Genomic DNA, 15,274 nt, shown 5'->3' with positions numbered 1-15,274 from the left:
TTGCATTCACAAACAAATGCAACAAAAAAAAAACATTTTACTTGTAATGGGAAGGTTGAAGCTTTTCTAAGATCAATTGAGACCACCCATTGGCCATACTGTATTGTATTTGATGTACTTCCTCTGCTCCCAAAAATCAATTTGAGGATACCAAATGAATTATTAGCCTCCAATTTCATATTGCGCACATTTATAAAACATTTTTGAATGTTCAATTGTACATTTTGCTTCTATATTGATATACACTTTATTATTTGGCCAACATTACTATGTTTTATGAGCAGTCTAGGACCCCTGCGTAGGTGTCGTGGGCCCCTAGGTGTCCTTGGAGCACAGGTTAAGAATGCTTATCAAGATGATTTCTAATCAAATGCACTATAAAAAGAGGCGTGCATGTAGGAGAACTTTCTATCATGATTTGCCATAATCTATTTCAAATCGATGTGGCATTTCACTTACAAATGATTAATTTTCTTCCTGAATGTAAAAACAGGCACATTTTATCATTGATATCCTGATAGCTGTGATGTTGTTTTCTACTACTACCAGATTAACTGGTTCCCTGATGTCATAGGATTCATACTTACGTGGAACCAAGAGTGCTAGTTTAACAGACAAGTCTGCTTGCTTACACTGAAGGAATCTAGTGACCCTACCATAGGCAAACACTCCAGATTCTGTTTCATATTTTATTACACTTTGGTCTCTCCTCTAAATACGAGTGTAATTTGAGCTGTAAACTAACCCTGGGCGTAGTTTGCGAAGTAGCGCTACGCATAGCTACGCGAAGTGCACTTCGCGCTACGCGTAGCTTCGCAAACTGCGTAGTGCACTGTGCAAGATGCTGTACGCACTGATTGCACAGTGCTGGATGCTTGTCCGCACTGTGCAATCCGTGCAAACTGCATCTTGCACAGTGCAAGCGGTCGTTTTCTGCCGCTCGAGTAGATTTCTACTCGAGCGGCAGCTTTCTCAACGTGGACTGGTAGTTTCTCATCGCGAGCGGTCGCGAGCATACGTGACCACTCGCAATGAGAAACCTGACCTCCCCGCATTGAGAAGCTCGCTGGGAGGTTTATTTTCCACGCTCACGATCAGCAACTTGATGTTGCTGATTGCGAACGAGGAAAAAGTCTCGCCGGGATGTCATGTTGCTTGCTCGCGGTCGCCAACATGACGTTGAGGACCGCGAGCAAGCAAAAAATGACCGCTGCACAACGCTACGCGATGCTACTCGTGTTTGCACTGTGCTGCGTGCAATTCACGCAGTGCGAAGTAGCCCAAACTTCGCAAACTACCCGAGCGAAGCGTAGTGCTTTGCCCAGGCTTACTGTAAACAAGAATATTGCTTTGTTCTAAAAATATTTTGTTATAGGCTACTAAATCAGAGCCTAAAATATGAGTAATCTGAGTTACTGCTATATATTCATTCACTGTTAACTGTAAGGGTATGTAGAACCAACACTGTAAATGCAATTTTCTATTTTTAAGTATCGTTGTCTGTTTCTCTTATATGAACATATCATACTCTGGTAAAGTTCTACCTCAACACTATCAGGAGGCAAATGATTTTCCATTAACACAGGTATTAATTGTATAATACTGCATCTAGAATTTGTGTTTCTATACCTACTGTACCATGCACATGTTGTAAAAGAAAACCATTAAGATCTTCAAAAACAAAAAGAGTACACAGAGGCCCTGCTGCTCTTACACCGTCTACTAAGTGGACCAATTGATGAACATTCATTGTCAAAAATCGTTTTTCATATAAATCATTAAACAGTTGAACAAACAAAAGGAAACACTGCTCTGTTATATTTAAATCTTCCTGGCTAATGTCATCATTTAATAGCTTATGAATTGCTTTCATAAGTACACAAAAGTGTAAATAGTGTGATCTATCTAAAACATGTTTTAACACAGGCATCCATAAAATGAAAGAAAGTTTCGAAACTCTGAGGCCTTCTAATATGGTTGTTCATCAACAGACCTTGGAACTCTACTAACATCCAGTGTGGGTTTTATCTGTTTCAAATAGATATTAACTACTTTGATTTTTTCATAAAAAGAGTATGAATGATGCTTATATTCTTTAGTGAACCAGAAGGTCATCAACAATTTCATAATGCCACTACATACACCACGCATCACAAATCCTCTGCTTATGCAAAAATGTTTCAAAAACATGAACCACATGGGACCTTTGATCCCTCTTACACTGTAATCAGAAAGTCCACTCTCAATATTATCTATTGCACTGTTTACATCTGATTTAATAGTATCAAGTGTCCTTGGTGGGCCTTTTGGGTTTTCAGCATTGTAAGGAAATACTCTACAGTGCCCTTTTCCTGAAACAGTGACTTCACCCTCCTGCAGTCAATGCCAGCACCCAAACTTTCCGTTAAACTGGGTACTGTTTGAAACAAGACAACGAGTTGGTAAATCACATGTGATTGTCAGAAGTGTAGCATGGCAAGTAAAACTACAATTGTTGTGATCTTTAAATGACACTCCACTTTCCAGCTGTGCAAGTTCAATATATAATGGTTTGAAGAAAGACCACATTATTGTCTTTTTTGTGGAAACCCAAATATCATATAGTAATACATTTTCACGCAGTTTTCTTTGAGATGCAGGCAGCTCGTTTACCATTAAGTACACTGGCCAAATTGATATTTTGGAACTTTTCAATACAGGAACACCATCTGTGTTCATTGCAAATGAAAGGCTGTTTGAATAAATCCAAATACATTTCCCCGTCATATACATCTTTCATTGTTTGTTTCTCATTCTCCATATAGTGATCAAATCGATGTTTCCTCACCTTTCCTGTAAAATATTTTCGCCTAAACATAGTCTGTAACTGTGCAATTAGGCCATGCTGAATGAAATTAGACACTGAGTCACTTTGAATCAAATCTTTCATACAGTATTGGTTAGGAAAGGTTTGAGTGTTTTTATCAACATGTGTATAGCAAGTGGCACAATAGCAAGCAATATTTGGGGTCTTAACACTTTTGTTGATATATTTGTGAAGATGATACAGAGTTCTGAACATTCTATTATCACATGGCAAGAGCAAATAGATGAGATTCGGCATATAGCCAGCTGCCTCATCACTCAAGCGAAAACGAATAATAAAGCAACAAAGCAATAGTAGGACCACCCCTAAGCATTTGTTGGAGCCCTTAAAAATAGGTGATGATTCATCTGTGGTATTAGTTTGATCAGAAAAAAATTGAATATCTTCGTACTCATTTTGAATGGTATATCCAACTTGATCCAAAAGATGTTCAAAACCAGAATCCGAGTGATTAATTAAATCATCTTTAAGGTGAGCATCCATTTCACCTTTTAAGCTGCTACAAAGCGTATCCCAAACAGCGTCAATTGGATCTTCATCTGTGTCATCTACTGGTGGGGTATAATCTGGTAATGCTGTGCAGTTGTCTGAATGCAATGTACACTGCTCTGCAGAAGGTGATGTATGAAGAACTATAACAAAAGAAAGTACGCCATTGTACATTTAGTATGCAAAATATGTTTAATTAGATTGTAAAAGTATTATGTGTCAGTAACCAAGTACATTTTCTGTGGCAGAAACTCAATGTGGGTTGATGAGGACCTTCATTTTTGCAAGTGATGTGCTTTCAAACTATATACTTTCATACATCAAAATTGTTAATACAAGCGGTGTAAAAAGGAGTTTATAATTTCATACTGTACCTTTGGGGATAATGTCATCTGCTGTGCTTGAAGTCTGCAAGGATCCTTCTTTTACTTTCTTCGGTGCTGCATATTGTATAATGTTGTCATCTGCTTCTTTAAGGAAATGTTCTGTCTACTCTCCTGCAGAAAAAAGACCAATTCATTCAATTCTGCACTTGGTAACGTGTAGCACAGGTCTTTTTGGGACTTCTAAAAGTCCCCCACTTGTCGAGCAATTCTTGTACCCACAGCATTAATGATTCTGTGCCTTGTGTGCATTCACCACATATGCATGGCTATTAGGCTGAAACATGAGAATGAACAAATAGTGTTTTGGTACACTAATCTCCAGATGGTTGAGTGTGGTGGTATTGATTTGGCCTCATGCACATCAGAGAAGCTGGTTTGGTGACTTATTATGTTAATAATGTATCCTCAAAACTGGACAATATAACTTTGTAATCACTCCAAACTGAGAAACAGACGCACATACACGCTGCCGGTTACCGAGCCGTTAAGATGGAAAGGAGTTCTTCATAAATTGTGTGAACAACTGACCTTTTACAGACTAATGATTGAATGTCAACATTGAAAGTTCTATGATATATTGTGGAGCCCTGAAGAAGTCACTGAGCAGAATGAAATGCGTCGGCTATGGTCATTGATTTTTAACAAGAAATTAAATAAAGAACGACTTTGAACAAAAAGAAACTACTGAGGACTGGGAGTTTTTAAATGTGCAAACAGAGACTGTTTTGATTACCTTGATATATTGTTTAGTGCTGAACCAAATGTGTTTGTGTCTGAATAGGACATTTTCATTTCCTGGTATAGGAGTATAGAGAGGTGTACTCCATGGTTCTTTGCACTGTTTTTATTGCTCACATATTGTATTGTCAGGTGTGGAGTGTTATAAGCCTCAACCCTCTGTTTGTTGATATTAACTGTGTGATCACGTTAAACCTACTGCACCATTTAATTCCACAACGCAATTCTTTGTCTCCGCAGAACATGAATTTGAAGATGATTACAGTGATATATTAAGTACATAGCTAACAATAATTTAATAACTTACATGTTCCTTCTGTTAAGGGCTTGCCTAACTAAACTATCACAAGAAAGAAAAGAGCAGGGTAAAATGAAACTCATGCAGAGCAGATCATACTCTTTACAAGGAACCCGGTTTCAGTCTCTTGCCTCAAAAAGAAAGAAGAGCCATCTGAAGTATTGTTAACTTCCACTTAGTGTCTCTGTAAATTGGACGATTGATATCATCCTAATCTCAAAACACAAACCTCTAGGCAATCCAAGGTTACTGACCGTTGTGAGTAAATCTGTTTTGTAGATTGAAGTGAACAGATTTGGTGTAATGTTTTATAATGTGCGCTTACCTCTAATAACCATTTTCTGTATGGCCCACGTTTCTTTCCTTTACCAAGTTGTCCTCCTTTATTCACAGGCATAATTTTTTCTGCTTCCAATAGTCTTGAATAATTATTTGCACTTTGAACAGATGTACATACTGTGGAGTACAGATTGAAATACACTTTAAATATGGAAATTAAGTTGTGGGTCTTTCTCGCACAGACAATACTTTGACTCCCTCACTTGGTATTATTTTATGATGCCAAACATCTCAGTTCAGTATCTTCCTGGCTAATGGAAGGCTGCTAAAAGGTATTTATACCTGACAAACACACAATGCTCTTGGAGCTGCGTTTTCAAGATTTACATTTTTCATACATTACTTAAATGTCCCTTGTAAAGTGGTATATCATATATCCAGGCTCTGTACTTGAAACGTAACCAGTGAGCTTCTAGCACTGATTACGCCAACATAAGTAGCCTTTCAAACCTGTTTCAGGTCTGCCATTGTAGAGCCTGTGTGTGCAGTTTATTGCCACTTCGACTCGGTATTTAAAGCTACTTGCCAAGCCTCAAAATCCCCTTTTATTTCATATAAGTCACCCCAGGCAACCCTTCGGAGTAGAGTGTCATGTAAATAAAGGTCAGACATGTGTGCTTAATCATTATATGTCCTGTTACCACAAAGAAGGACTAAATGTTAAGTTAGTGAATTATATGGCCTCAACCACAATGATTCGCAATTTTGCCATTCACTCGGCTCCCGCCTACTTAAAGCAACTGATTTTCAGCAAATTTGGGGAGGCAACTTTAATTGCATATATTGAACCCTACCCGTGACCGCTCCAAGGTCCCTCCATGTCACCCTTCTGCTGCAGATGGAGCAATATTGGATATTATTGACCAGTTAGGTCTGCTAGATGTGTGGCGACAGTGCTCCGATGACACCCCAGGATTCACACATTATTCTGCACCCCACAACACGCACACCAGAAATGATTACTGGCTGATATCTAAGAGTCTACTCACCTGGGTCGTCACCTGCGACCCGCTTACAAGAACATATTCAGATCATTCCCCGGTTATGTTATACATAGAATTATGAACTGAGCACTTTGCCCCTTTCACTTGGAGGTTCCCCCATACTCCTTTCTGGGCCCGGTCTTTCAGGTAGATCTAGCCACATCCTACAAGGCTTATTTGAAGACAATATAGGCTCAGTAACCTCTTCATCAAAGGTCTGGGAGGCATTCAAGGTGTACATAAGGGGGATGGCAATCTCGAAACACGCAGGAGTATTATGTTCCGTACGAGACAGACTATCCAGATTACAAAAAGAGATTGCACAACTGGAACAATCACAATTGAGATCAGGTGACTCAAAGATCCGAGAGGATATTAAAAAAGCCCTAGAGGAGTACCATGACACAGCAGACAGTGTAATTTTAGACACTGAACAGCATTTGATTCTGTAGATTGGCCATTTATGAAATGAGTGCTATGGCGCATTGGAGTGGGTGAGGTCTTTCTCCAGTTAGTAGCGGTCTTATATAACGCCCCAGTTGGAAAAATGTGATTGGACAACAGAGTTACATCTCCCATACCTATCTCAAGGGGTACCCATAAGGGATGCCCTTTATCTCCTCTGCTGTAAGCCTTGGTCACAGAACCACTGATCTGTGCTCTGAGAGACTACCATGGGCACAGGGGTGTGCGCATCATGGGCTACCATTTGATTGTCTCAGCGTACGCTGATGACATGCATCTTTATATTCGTGACCCTGAGAGACTGCTTACACCTGTCCTCACACAGGTAGTCCGGTTTGGAATACTATCTGGCCTTACGGGTAATTGGGCAAAATCTTTAATTTACCCCTAACGCCAGCCACGGTTCCGGTGAATCTGGACCTCCCTCTACAATGGACCACCAACTTGCTTCCCTATTTAGGAATACAGGTTCATACTGATCCTGGGTTGGTATTAACAGAGCCTTTGGGGAGCAAGAGGTCGTCAGGACACCAGACACAGTGTGGCACAGAGTATAAATAAAACACCCCCATGCTCATTTACTCACCAAGTACTCTTCAGTAAATTTCGCCAAGGGTTTTCAACCAAAATTTTGCCCAAAAATAAGAGAAAGCAAGATTAAACAAAAATAGTAGCTCAAAAAGCCCATGCAGGACAAGGATCCGTTTTTATAACAAATAAGCATACATTTCGCCTCGTAAAACGTCGCAACACATACATGTAGAAAAATTGCTGTTTAACTTCAGGAATCTGCTGTTATCCCAGTGTAATACCTAGCAATCAGAAAGCGAACATATTTGAGTTACCTCAACAATGATATGCAGTGCTTAATTTGTCAAATATTGAGTGCCTGTGCCCGAAGCTGTGCTCAAAAGCTCTCTGCTGTTGTAATTAAATGTCGGCATGCTGATGATGTGGCACAAGCAGCATGTTGTAAAACAGTAAATACAAAAGCATATTAACAGTATCTTAAAAAGTTAGCCCTTGCTGTTAGCTAGATTTGACTTGGAGGCGACGCATGCTTTATTTTCAGGCACAAATATTGCATAGATGTTGCACATTGTAGAGTCAAGATAGTCTTCAGTTTTACTAGCCATGGCCTAAATAAGAACACGATACACTCTGATCAGTGTGGGTGCCATAGCAGGCTAACATGTTGCAATATAATAGGGCTACTGGAATTATGCAGCAGGTGAGGATCAAATTATGTGGCATGGTTGACTAAGTTATGTAGCAACAAAAAAACAAATTATGTGGCGTAATGCAATACATTTTGTGATATTCTTGTTTTATTATTTTGTGCTTTTTGCACATATTAGCACTGTAACTCGTTAGTACCAGTTTAACTACCAAATAAAGTAATAAGCAATGAAAGATGACACATCAACCTTACCAACAGCCTTCCACTGCTTAGGAGCATGGGTCACCATGTTTTTTGTAACTTGCATCCCATTAAACTGGAAACCTTATCTTGGGTAAAATCTGCAGATTACACAGCAGGTGCTGATTCAGTAGCACATGCAGCAGATCCATTGTTGTGGGGAAAACACTGCTTCCGCAGTATCACATAATTCTAGTGGCCCTGAATATAACAAAATTATCTGCCGTTACACAGTAGCTGCACTGCTTGCCCCCTAGATATATTCTGCAGTGCAATTTGCATAGAAGGAATGAATAGGATTTGTTGGCCATCTGGTTAATAGAACCTACTTGCACAGTTAATCGCATGTTTGGCAGGGTTATCAATCTTGCCCACCTGATATCTTTTTTATAATCAAACCAAGTAGAAGTTCAATACACTGAAAAGACCATAGCATATGCCATAGTATTATCTTAATGGGCTGTTAAATGTAACAATTCACAACCAACCGGCTTTTTCCAATGACGGTCTGGAAAACTGACAAAATATTCCTGAAATTCTTCTCAACTTTTTACTTCAAGGCCTTGCACATCATATTTATTACACATTATATCACATTACCCATAACAAAATAACTTTACCACCCCACTTCCGCCCACTGAAAACCATCTCAGCCTGGAGCTGAGACTCGAACCGGGTCCTCAATGGAGAGCAGCTTGCCACTCCTTCAGCTATAGCATCCATATAAATACATAACTATTAAAATGACAAAATGTTAAAATGTACAACACCCGTCCTGCTTGCACTCACCTTTAGGCATATACCTGAATTAAGCCGGTGGACTCATCTCGCAAAGCCTACGCACATCCGGGAGCTCTGGAAGTGGCGTCATTGTTCTGCTGCAAGAGCGAATACCGTGAGAGTGCAATGCCCATAAAAGGGACCCGATGGATCGGCCTTGGTCTCTTTATTTTCCCACTTTACACTCCAAAAGCAAGAAAACTTCAGGTATTCCAGCGTACTCAGGTAAGGCTGCAGCTGCAAGGGGTCAATGTTCAACAGTCCATCGGGGAAGGACCGAGCTTCATCAACGCCGTACTTCCACCCACGCAGTCACCCGTCACAGGTCAACCCCCATTCTTGCACAGCATAGGGCCTTTAATAAGAGAGAGCAGGCAGCTCTCAGCTCTTGGCTTTAAGTGGGCCGGGTCCTGCTGGTGCTCACCGACATCCTGTTAAATTACACATTGTTAACCACAGGAGGCTCGAACCTGCTTTGTTTACTTGAAGGTCGGCTGCTCTAACCGTAGGCCACAGCTTCCCCATGAAAAACAGGGTAGCATGTTCACTCTTATATACAACACAGTGATAGTAGTGGCTTATTTATCTTCAGCAACCTACAACTATTGACAAAGCCAATAGTCCTGGCTTGTTGTATGTGTAGTGTTAGTTGCATTCTATATCCAAACTAATGGACAGAAGCAGCAAAATTCCAGTGGGGCAGCACACTGCATAAGGCACAGATTTTGGGCTTCAGCAAAGTGCCCATTCATCTTTAGTTGTTTTCATGAGGGGGAGCCTGCAGGCCAGGGTCAACCCCGATTCTTGCACAGGGCCTTTCATAAGAGAAAGCAGGCAGTCCTCAGCTCTCAGCCCCAGGGTTTTAGGTGGGCCGGGTCCTGCCGGTGCTCACAAGCAATCTTTAGGGGCTAGCTTTTTTTTTAACTTTTAAATAGCACAAACTGGGAGCACTTATAAATCGACCTCCTGATACATTACACGAGCAAAAATGTTGTTAACCACAGGAGGCTCGAACCTGCTTTGTTTACTTGAAGGTCGGCTGCTCTAACTGTAGCCCACAGCTTCCCCATGAAAAACAGGGTAACATGTTCACTCTTATATACAACACAGTGATAGTTGTTGCTTATTTGTCTTCAGCAACCTACACCTATTGACAAAGCCAATACTCCTGGCTTGTTGTATGTGTAGTGTTAGTTGCGTTCTATGTCCAAACTAATGGACAGAAGCAGCAAAACTCGAAGTTATAGTTGTTGCTTATATATCTTAAGCAACATATCTTAAGCAACTTACAACCATTGACAAAGCCAATAGTCCTGGCTTGTTGTAGGTGTAATATTACTTGTTGTGGAATGAACAGAAGCAGCAAAATACCAGTGAGGCAGCGCACTGTGCTAAGCACAGATTTTTGGCTTAAGCATCAGTTAATTTACACATGGCCCCGTTCATTTTTTGTTTTTTGTGACACCTTTAACCTCAGTGCCTCAGTGCACAAGGATGCGGTGCCAGATGCATGTATATCAGAGTGCGTACTGCCTAATAAAGTGTATTTGTATAGTGACAATGGCTGCTTAGCAGCTGATGGCACATCATCTTTCCAGATCGAAAGTGTAGTGAGAGATGCTGAGGAAAGTGGATTAAGCTGTGTGTTTGGCGGCAAAAGCAGACAGAGCGTAGAATTAGACCTTCAATTATGCTGGTGTTCTTATATTAAATACCAGTCCTCGTTTGAAGAGCTTGTACTCTACTATTAGAGGTTCTAACTGTGTTGCTGAGTCATGAGAAGGGCAGGCCGGGGCATAGCTTGGGGAAGGGGAGTGCTTGGTGTGGTAAACCACCCACATAATGTGTCCTGTAGTAATTAGATTAACCGCTCTCCCTTTCCACTACCCCCTAAGCCCCCATCATGTCTTGCTTCTTAGATAATGTGCGTTAACAAGCTATGCGACCATGATTGTTGGGATATCTTAAGTTAACCCCACTAGTGTTATTGACTATGTTAGGCCCCTGAAAATACTTAGTCAAGTTTGTGCTAAAAACTTCCGAAAAAGCACAAAACAGTAATAGCCAAGCGTTAGCATAAACATGGAATACACATTGATACCCCTTACTTACTGATTTGCAGAATGTGAAACCAGAGCTTCTCAATAAATCGCAGCTTCAATGGTTAAAACATGTTATTTTTTATAAATATTTAATTTCAACAAAAATCCTTTTTTTATCACGTTAAATTGTAAGTTCTTCTCAATGCAATGAAACACCGTGATGCGTAAATATCAATGCTTCCACTAATTAGATATTTTTAAAACTTTGAAGAAACTTTTAAATATTTTGAGATGTTTGTATGATTTTCGAAGCAAACCATTTTGGTCCTCTGCTCTACCCATTAATTTTCTGGCTTGTATGCCTGTAGGAGCTTCTAAGTCTCCCATATCTTAGATGTTCACTGGCCTAGGATGGAAGGGGGGTCCCTGAAGGCATCTCCTCCCTATGCCGGAGCCCCCACAGCAGGGGCTGCGAGGCCTATGTTACACCCACCCATGGCACCAAGGTAATAGTATAAAGTCTCCCCCAATGCCACATTGCTTATCCCTAAAATAGCAGCTTAAAATAGGTTTAGTAAATTACGCCCGTTTTGAAGGGGATGTAAAAATGAGCATTTACATAACTGTCTTGCCTCTTAGATCACTAGTAGCTCATGTTTCACAATGTCTGGTGATAGAGGTAGGTCGCACCTGCCCACCTCTGTGAATTGCACAGCTTGTTGGATTTTTTGTCAGGGGTTTTTTGTAACACCCAAAGTAGTATATTCAGATAGAGAAGGCTTACTCCAGGGTGCAGTGGAGGGTTTGTGGCTGAGATACAACATAACCCAGTACAGTCATATCTCTCTTCTAGAGACTAGGAGCTTAATTTACAGAGCAGTATGAAAGTAAACCCTCAAAATAACTAAATCACTGCCCACACCATGTTAATGCTTCTCATCCCCTATGCTCTCCTCACATTCCCTGACCCCTTTCTTGCTGGCATCACTGCATCCCTCTGGCACACCACAGACCATAATTGTTGGCCCTTGAGAAAGAGTTGGAGTACCCTTGCGTTATACTGTTTGTGTACATTACACTTGCTGTCCTGTGGAAATATGGATTTTTCTGGTCAGTTATGTCCCCTATCTTGGACCCCAACGGTTCTATGTGCATGTTACAAGTACATGTATGTTCCCTCCAGTTCCAGTTATGAAGACGCAAATACATGTGCGTCCACCGTTAACATGTCCTCTTTCAGATCCGCCATGAATGGGCCGGATATTCCATTCCTAAGTACAAAAGGCCACCGCCTTTATATGGTTCACTTATGCCATTTTTACAGTCCAGGCAAGTAGGCCCTGATTCTGTCATCAAGCTTTTCTTGCTTTCTGTCTCTGAAGCTCCAGTCCGAGCCTGCATCTGTGACCATGAACTTTGTCTCATTCCCTGCGCGGCTCACGAAGCCTGACATCAGCTTGCTGCCTGCCAAGAACTGTATTTCACCTTCGAAATTATCTGCTCCGATCCCTGCCCAATGCATTCCTGTCTAGTAGTTTAAGTAAACATTCTTCCAGCTACCGAGCAAAGGCCCGGTTTCTCTGTCTTCATGCAAGTAATTCATAGCCCTGTTACTATGGAAGATTCCTGCCCTCGCATCTAGTGTAGACACTTAGACGCTTGTACACGCACTAACAGTCAGTATAGTCAGTATAGAATAAGATTCTACTCTAAGAGACCTCTCTTTTGGATAACATAGTTCTTTAAACATAGGATGCTAGATATGATTTGGGATTAGGTTGACTTGACCCTCCAGACTTCTGTCGCCACATGTAGAGCTAAATGTCAAGTCCCCTCCACCCCCTAGATGCACGTCAATCACACGTCATGCTGCTGCGCGCGCATTTCTGTCAAGTATTTCTGCTGACATTGCGAAATTCTTTCATGTAACCGCCCTCTTATGACATCACATCTGATGACGTTCTTTAAATCACTCCCAGTTACGCCTATTTTTGCTACGCATGTGAAATGTTATCTTTGCTATCAATTGTTACGCCTCTTGTATTGGCCTCACTGTAATGCCTATTGTATAAAAGTAATTGATTGTCAATAACGTATGTACTTCACTTCCTGAACCTTCGTGGTAATGGAACCTGGAGCAACCGATTATAATCGACCATTGGAATAAAGCCCATTCCGAACCTCTAATACCACGGATTCTGCCTCTTATTTACTGAGCTATTTTATTATGTTTCTGTATCAAATTAAGTCCCGGTAATTAAATTATTTACCACATGAATGGCGCCCGAATAGGGACACTTTCTCATCTCACGCGCCGGCGGTGCGTTGCAGGCCCGGTCTCCTGCCACAGCTGGACGGACAATAACGCGTACCAGCAGGATTTCCTGTATCTCCCTCCGGTCAAGCGGGGGCGACTGAGGCTGCGATCAACACCCAGACGTGGCGGTGAGAAGTGCGAAGTATCCCGACCAGAGCCTAGCTGAGAGAGCAAGATCCGAGGTATACAGAGGCCCACCAGTTTCCGAAGTCCCAAGTCGAGTCCGGTGTCCGAAGTTTTCGAGTCGAGTCCAGTCCAGTCCGGTTCAAGTTCAGTTCAGTTTCCGAGGCCTTCCGTTCCGAGCTACCCGGTGAGTACCATTACTGGGGAGGCGTTCTGGCGTGCACATAAGTTGTGCCGGTCCAGACGGGTTTGGGTACACAAATCCGGTCTGCACTGTTTCAGCAGTGTATCTGTACTGTTTAGCAGTATATCTAGTATATCAAGTATATAAATTCAGAATAATTCAGATAATGCCGAGTATTATGTTTAAGTGATTAAGTTTTCCTTAGATCGTCATCATCATTGTTTGCTCATTTAAATGTTAAATGTTAAAATGTGTTAATACGTTCTGCATATTGTGGTATGAATGACTGTTCATTATCGTGTTTATTGTATTAAGTTTGTTCAAGATCAAGTATCAGATCAGTTCTCAATATGCCGCTCTTTTCGAAATTAAGACAGATCACAACTAGAAAAGGGGTACTCGAAGAAGCTGTTCCTATTCCTCCTAGGGACACTCCAGGGTACTTCATGTATCATAAACATGGTCTAGATGCTATATTATTTCTTGATTTATGGGTAGACTACACTAAGGAATTACCAGAAAGTCAGAGGTGGCCCGCAGCTGGGACCTGGGATGCAGAGTGCATCGTGAAAGTAGAGGAAGAATTATGGAAAAAGAAAGCTAGACAATCACAGAAAGACGCCATTGAGTTATGGCGTAAAGAATCGTATAGACGTACAGAAAAAGCACGTAGACAGGAAGAGAAGAGTAAAGAGAATTCAAGTGAAGTCCGAGAAAATCTATTAATTGAAGAAGGTGCACGAGTGAAATCAGAACAAGTAGACAGACAAAGACATGCCCTTATGAAAGGTATGTATCCCCTTCTGGCCGAAGGATTACCTAAGGCTACTGCGGGGATACCAAAAGACTTGCCACCCCCATTATTTCCAATAAAAGTACATCCCAAGGGGCATCCTAGAACCGCAGAAGATGTTTTTCTTTCCTCATATTTAGATGACGCAGCTCCCGAGTATGCTAACCCCGCCCCACATAGACCGTTGGCCGGGGAGGTTCAACGCCAAGATCCTGTATCTGTATCTCTACAGCACCAAATTCCGACACAAGTTCCGGCAAGCACATCTGTTTCCACATCTGCTCCTACAGCTACTTCCATAGCTGTGTCCACACCTATAGTTGCTGTATCACGTTCAACGAATCCTTTCACGCCCGATACCCCAGATGGGGCTACGGGAGGTGCTACCAACATTTTTTCTACGCCACCCAGAATAAATAAACTTACCTTTCAAGAGTCAGCACATTCACGTACCCCCAAACTCATAAATGCCCGTACGCTTAAGGAACTTCTTATAGATTGTAGATATGACCCTGTGCCCGGCAAAGAGGACGAAATGATCATGGCATCATTACGTATCAGACGAGCCGCGGTGTATTTAGGGAAGTTACCAGGAATGACTATGCATCTAGATAATATATACCATTTTGTCCAAACAGGGCGAGATTCTGAAAGTATTAACAGAGCTATGGAATACCAGAAAGTGGAAATACAGGGGGAACTGTTACGTTTCCTCATAAATTGTGTGATCAGAAATCAAGACCGACCGGGGGTAGACCCGGAAGCAATGCAAATTCTTACCAGATGGAGCCAGAATATATCAGAAGGGAGACATGATAAGCAAAATTGTATAATAGCCATGTGCCGAAAGATCCGTAAAGAAATAGAACGCTTACACGAAGAAAGATTAGCGGTAGACCAGTTCGAGCAAAGCGAGGAAGAAGGATCAGGACTGCCCACAGGACAGTCAGAAAATATAGCCTATGTAGGTAGAGGAAGATCTTGTAATAATACTAGATGTCTTACTGACCCGATACGTCCGATATGTCTAGAAAATAACAGGAATTTTCAA

General features: G+C 41.4%; 1 pseudogene; it reads right to left on the bottom strand.

Annotated features, from left to right (window-relative positions):
* Positions 1-411: 411 nt before the first annotated feature.
* Positions 412-15,274, bottom strand: part of LOC146817667 (uncharacterized) — a 44,936-nt pseudogene continuing 30,073 nt past the window's right edge.

Source organism: Triturus cristatus, chromosome 6, assembly GCF_964204655.1.
Source record: "Triturus cristatus chromosome 6, aTriCri1.1, whole genome shotgun sequence".
In the NCBI taxonomy this organism is placed as follows: domain Eukaryota; kingdom Metazoa; phylum Chordata; class Amphibia; order Caudata; family Salamandridae; genus Triturus; species Triturus cristatus.
Note: the sequence above shows the minus strand (reverse complement) of the source record. Positions and strands in the feature narration are given on the sequence as shown.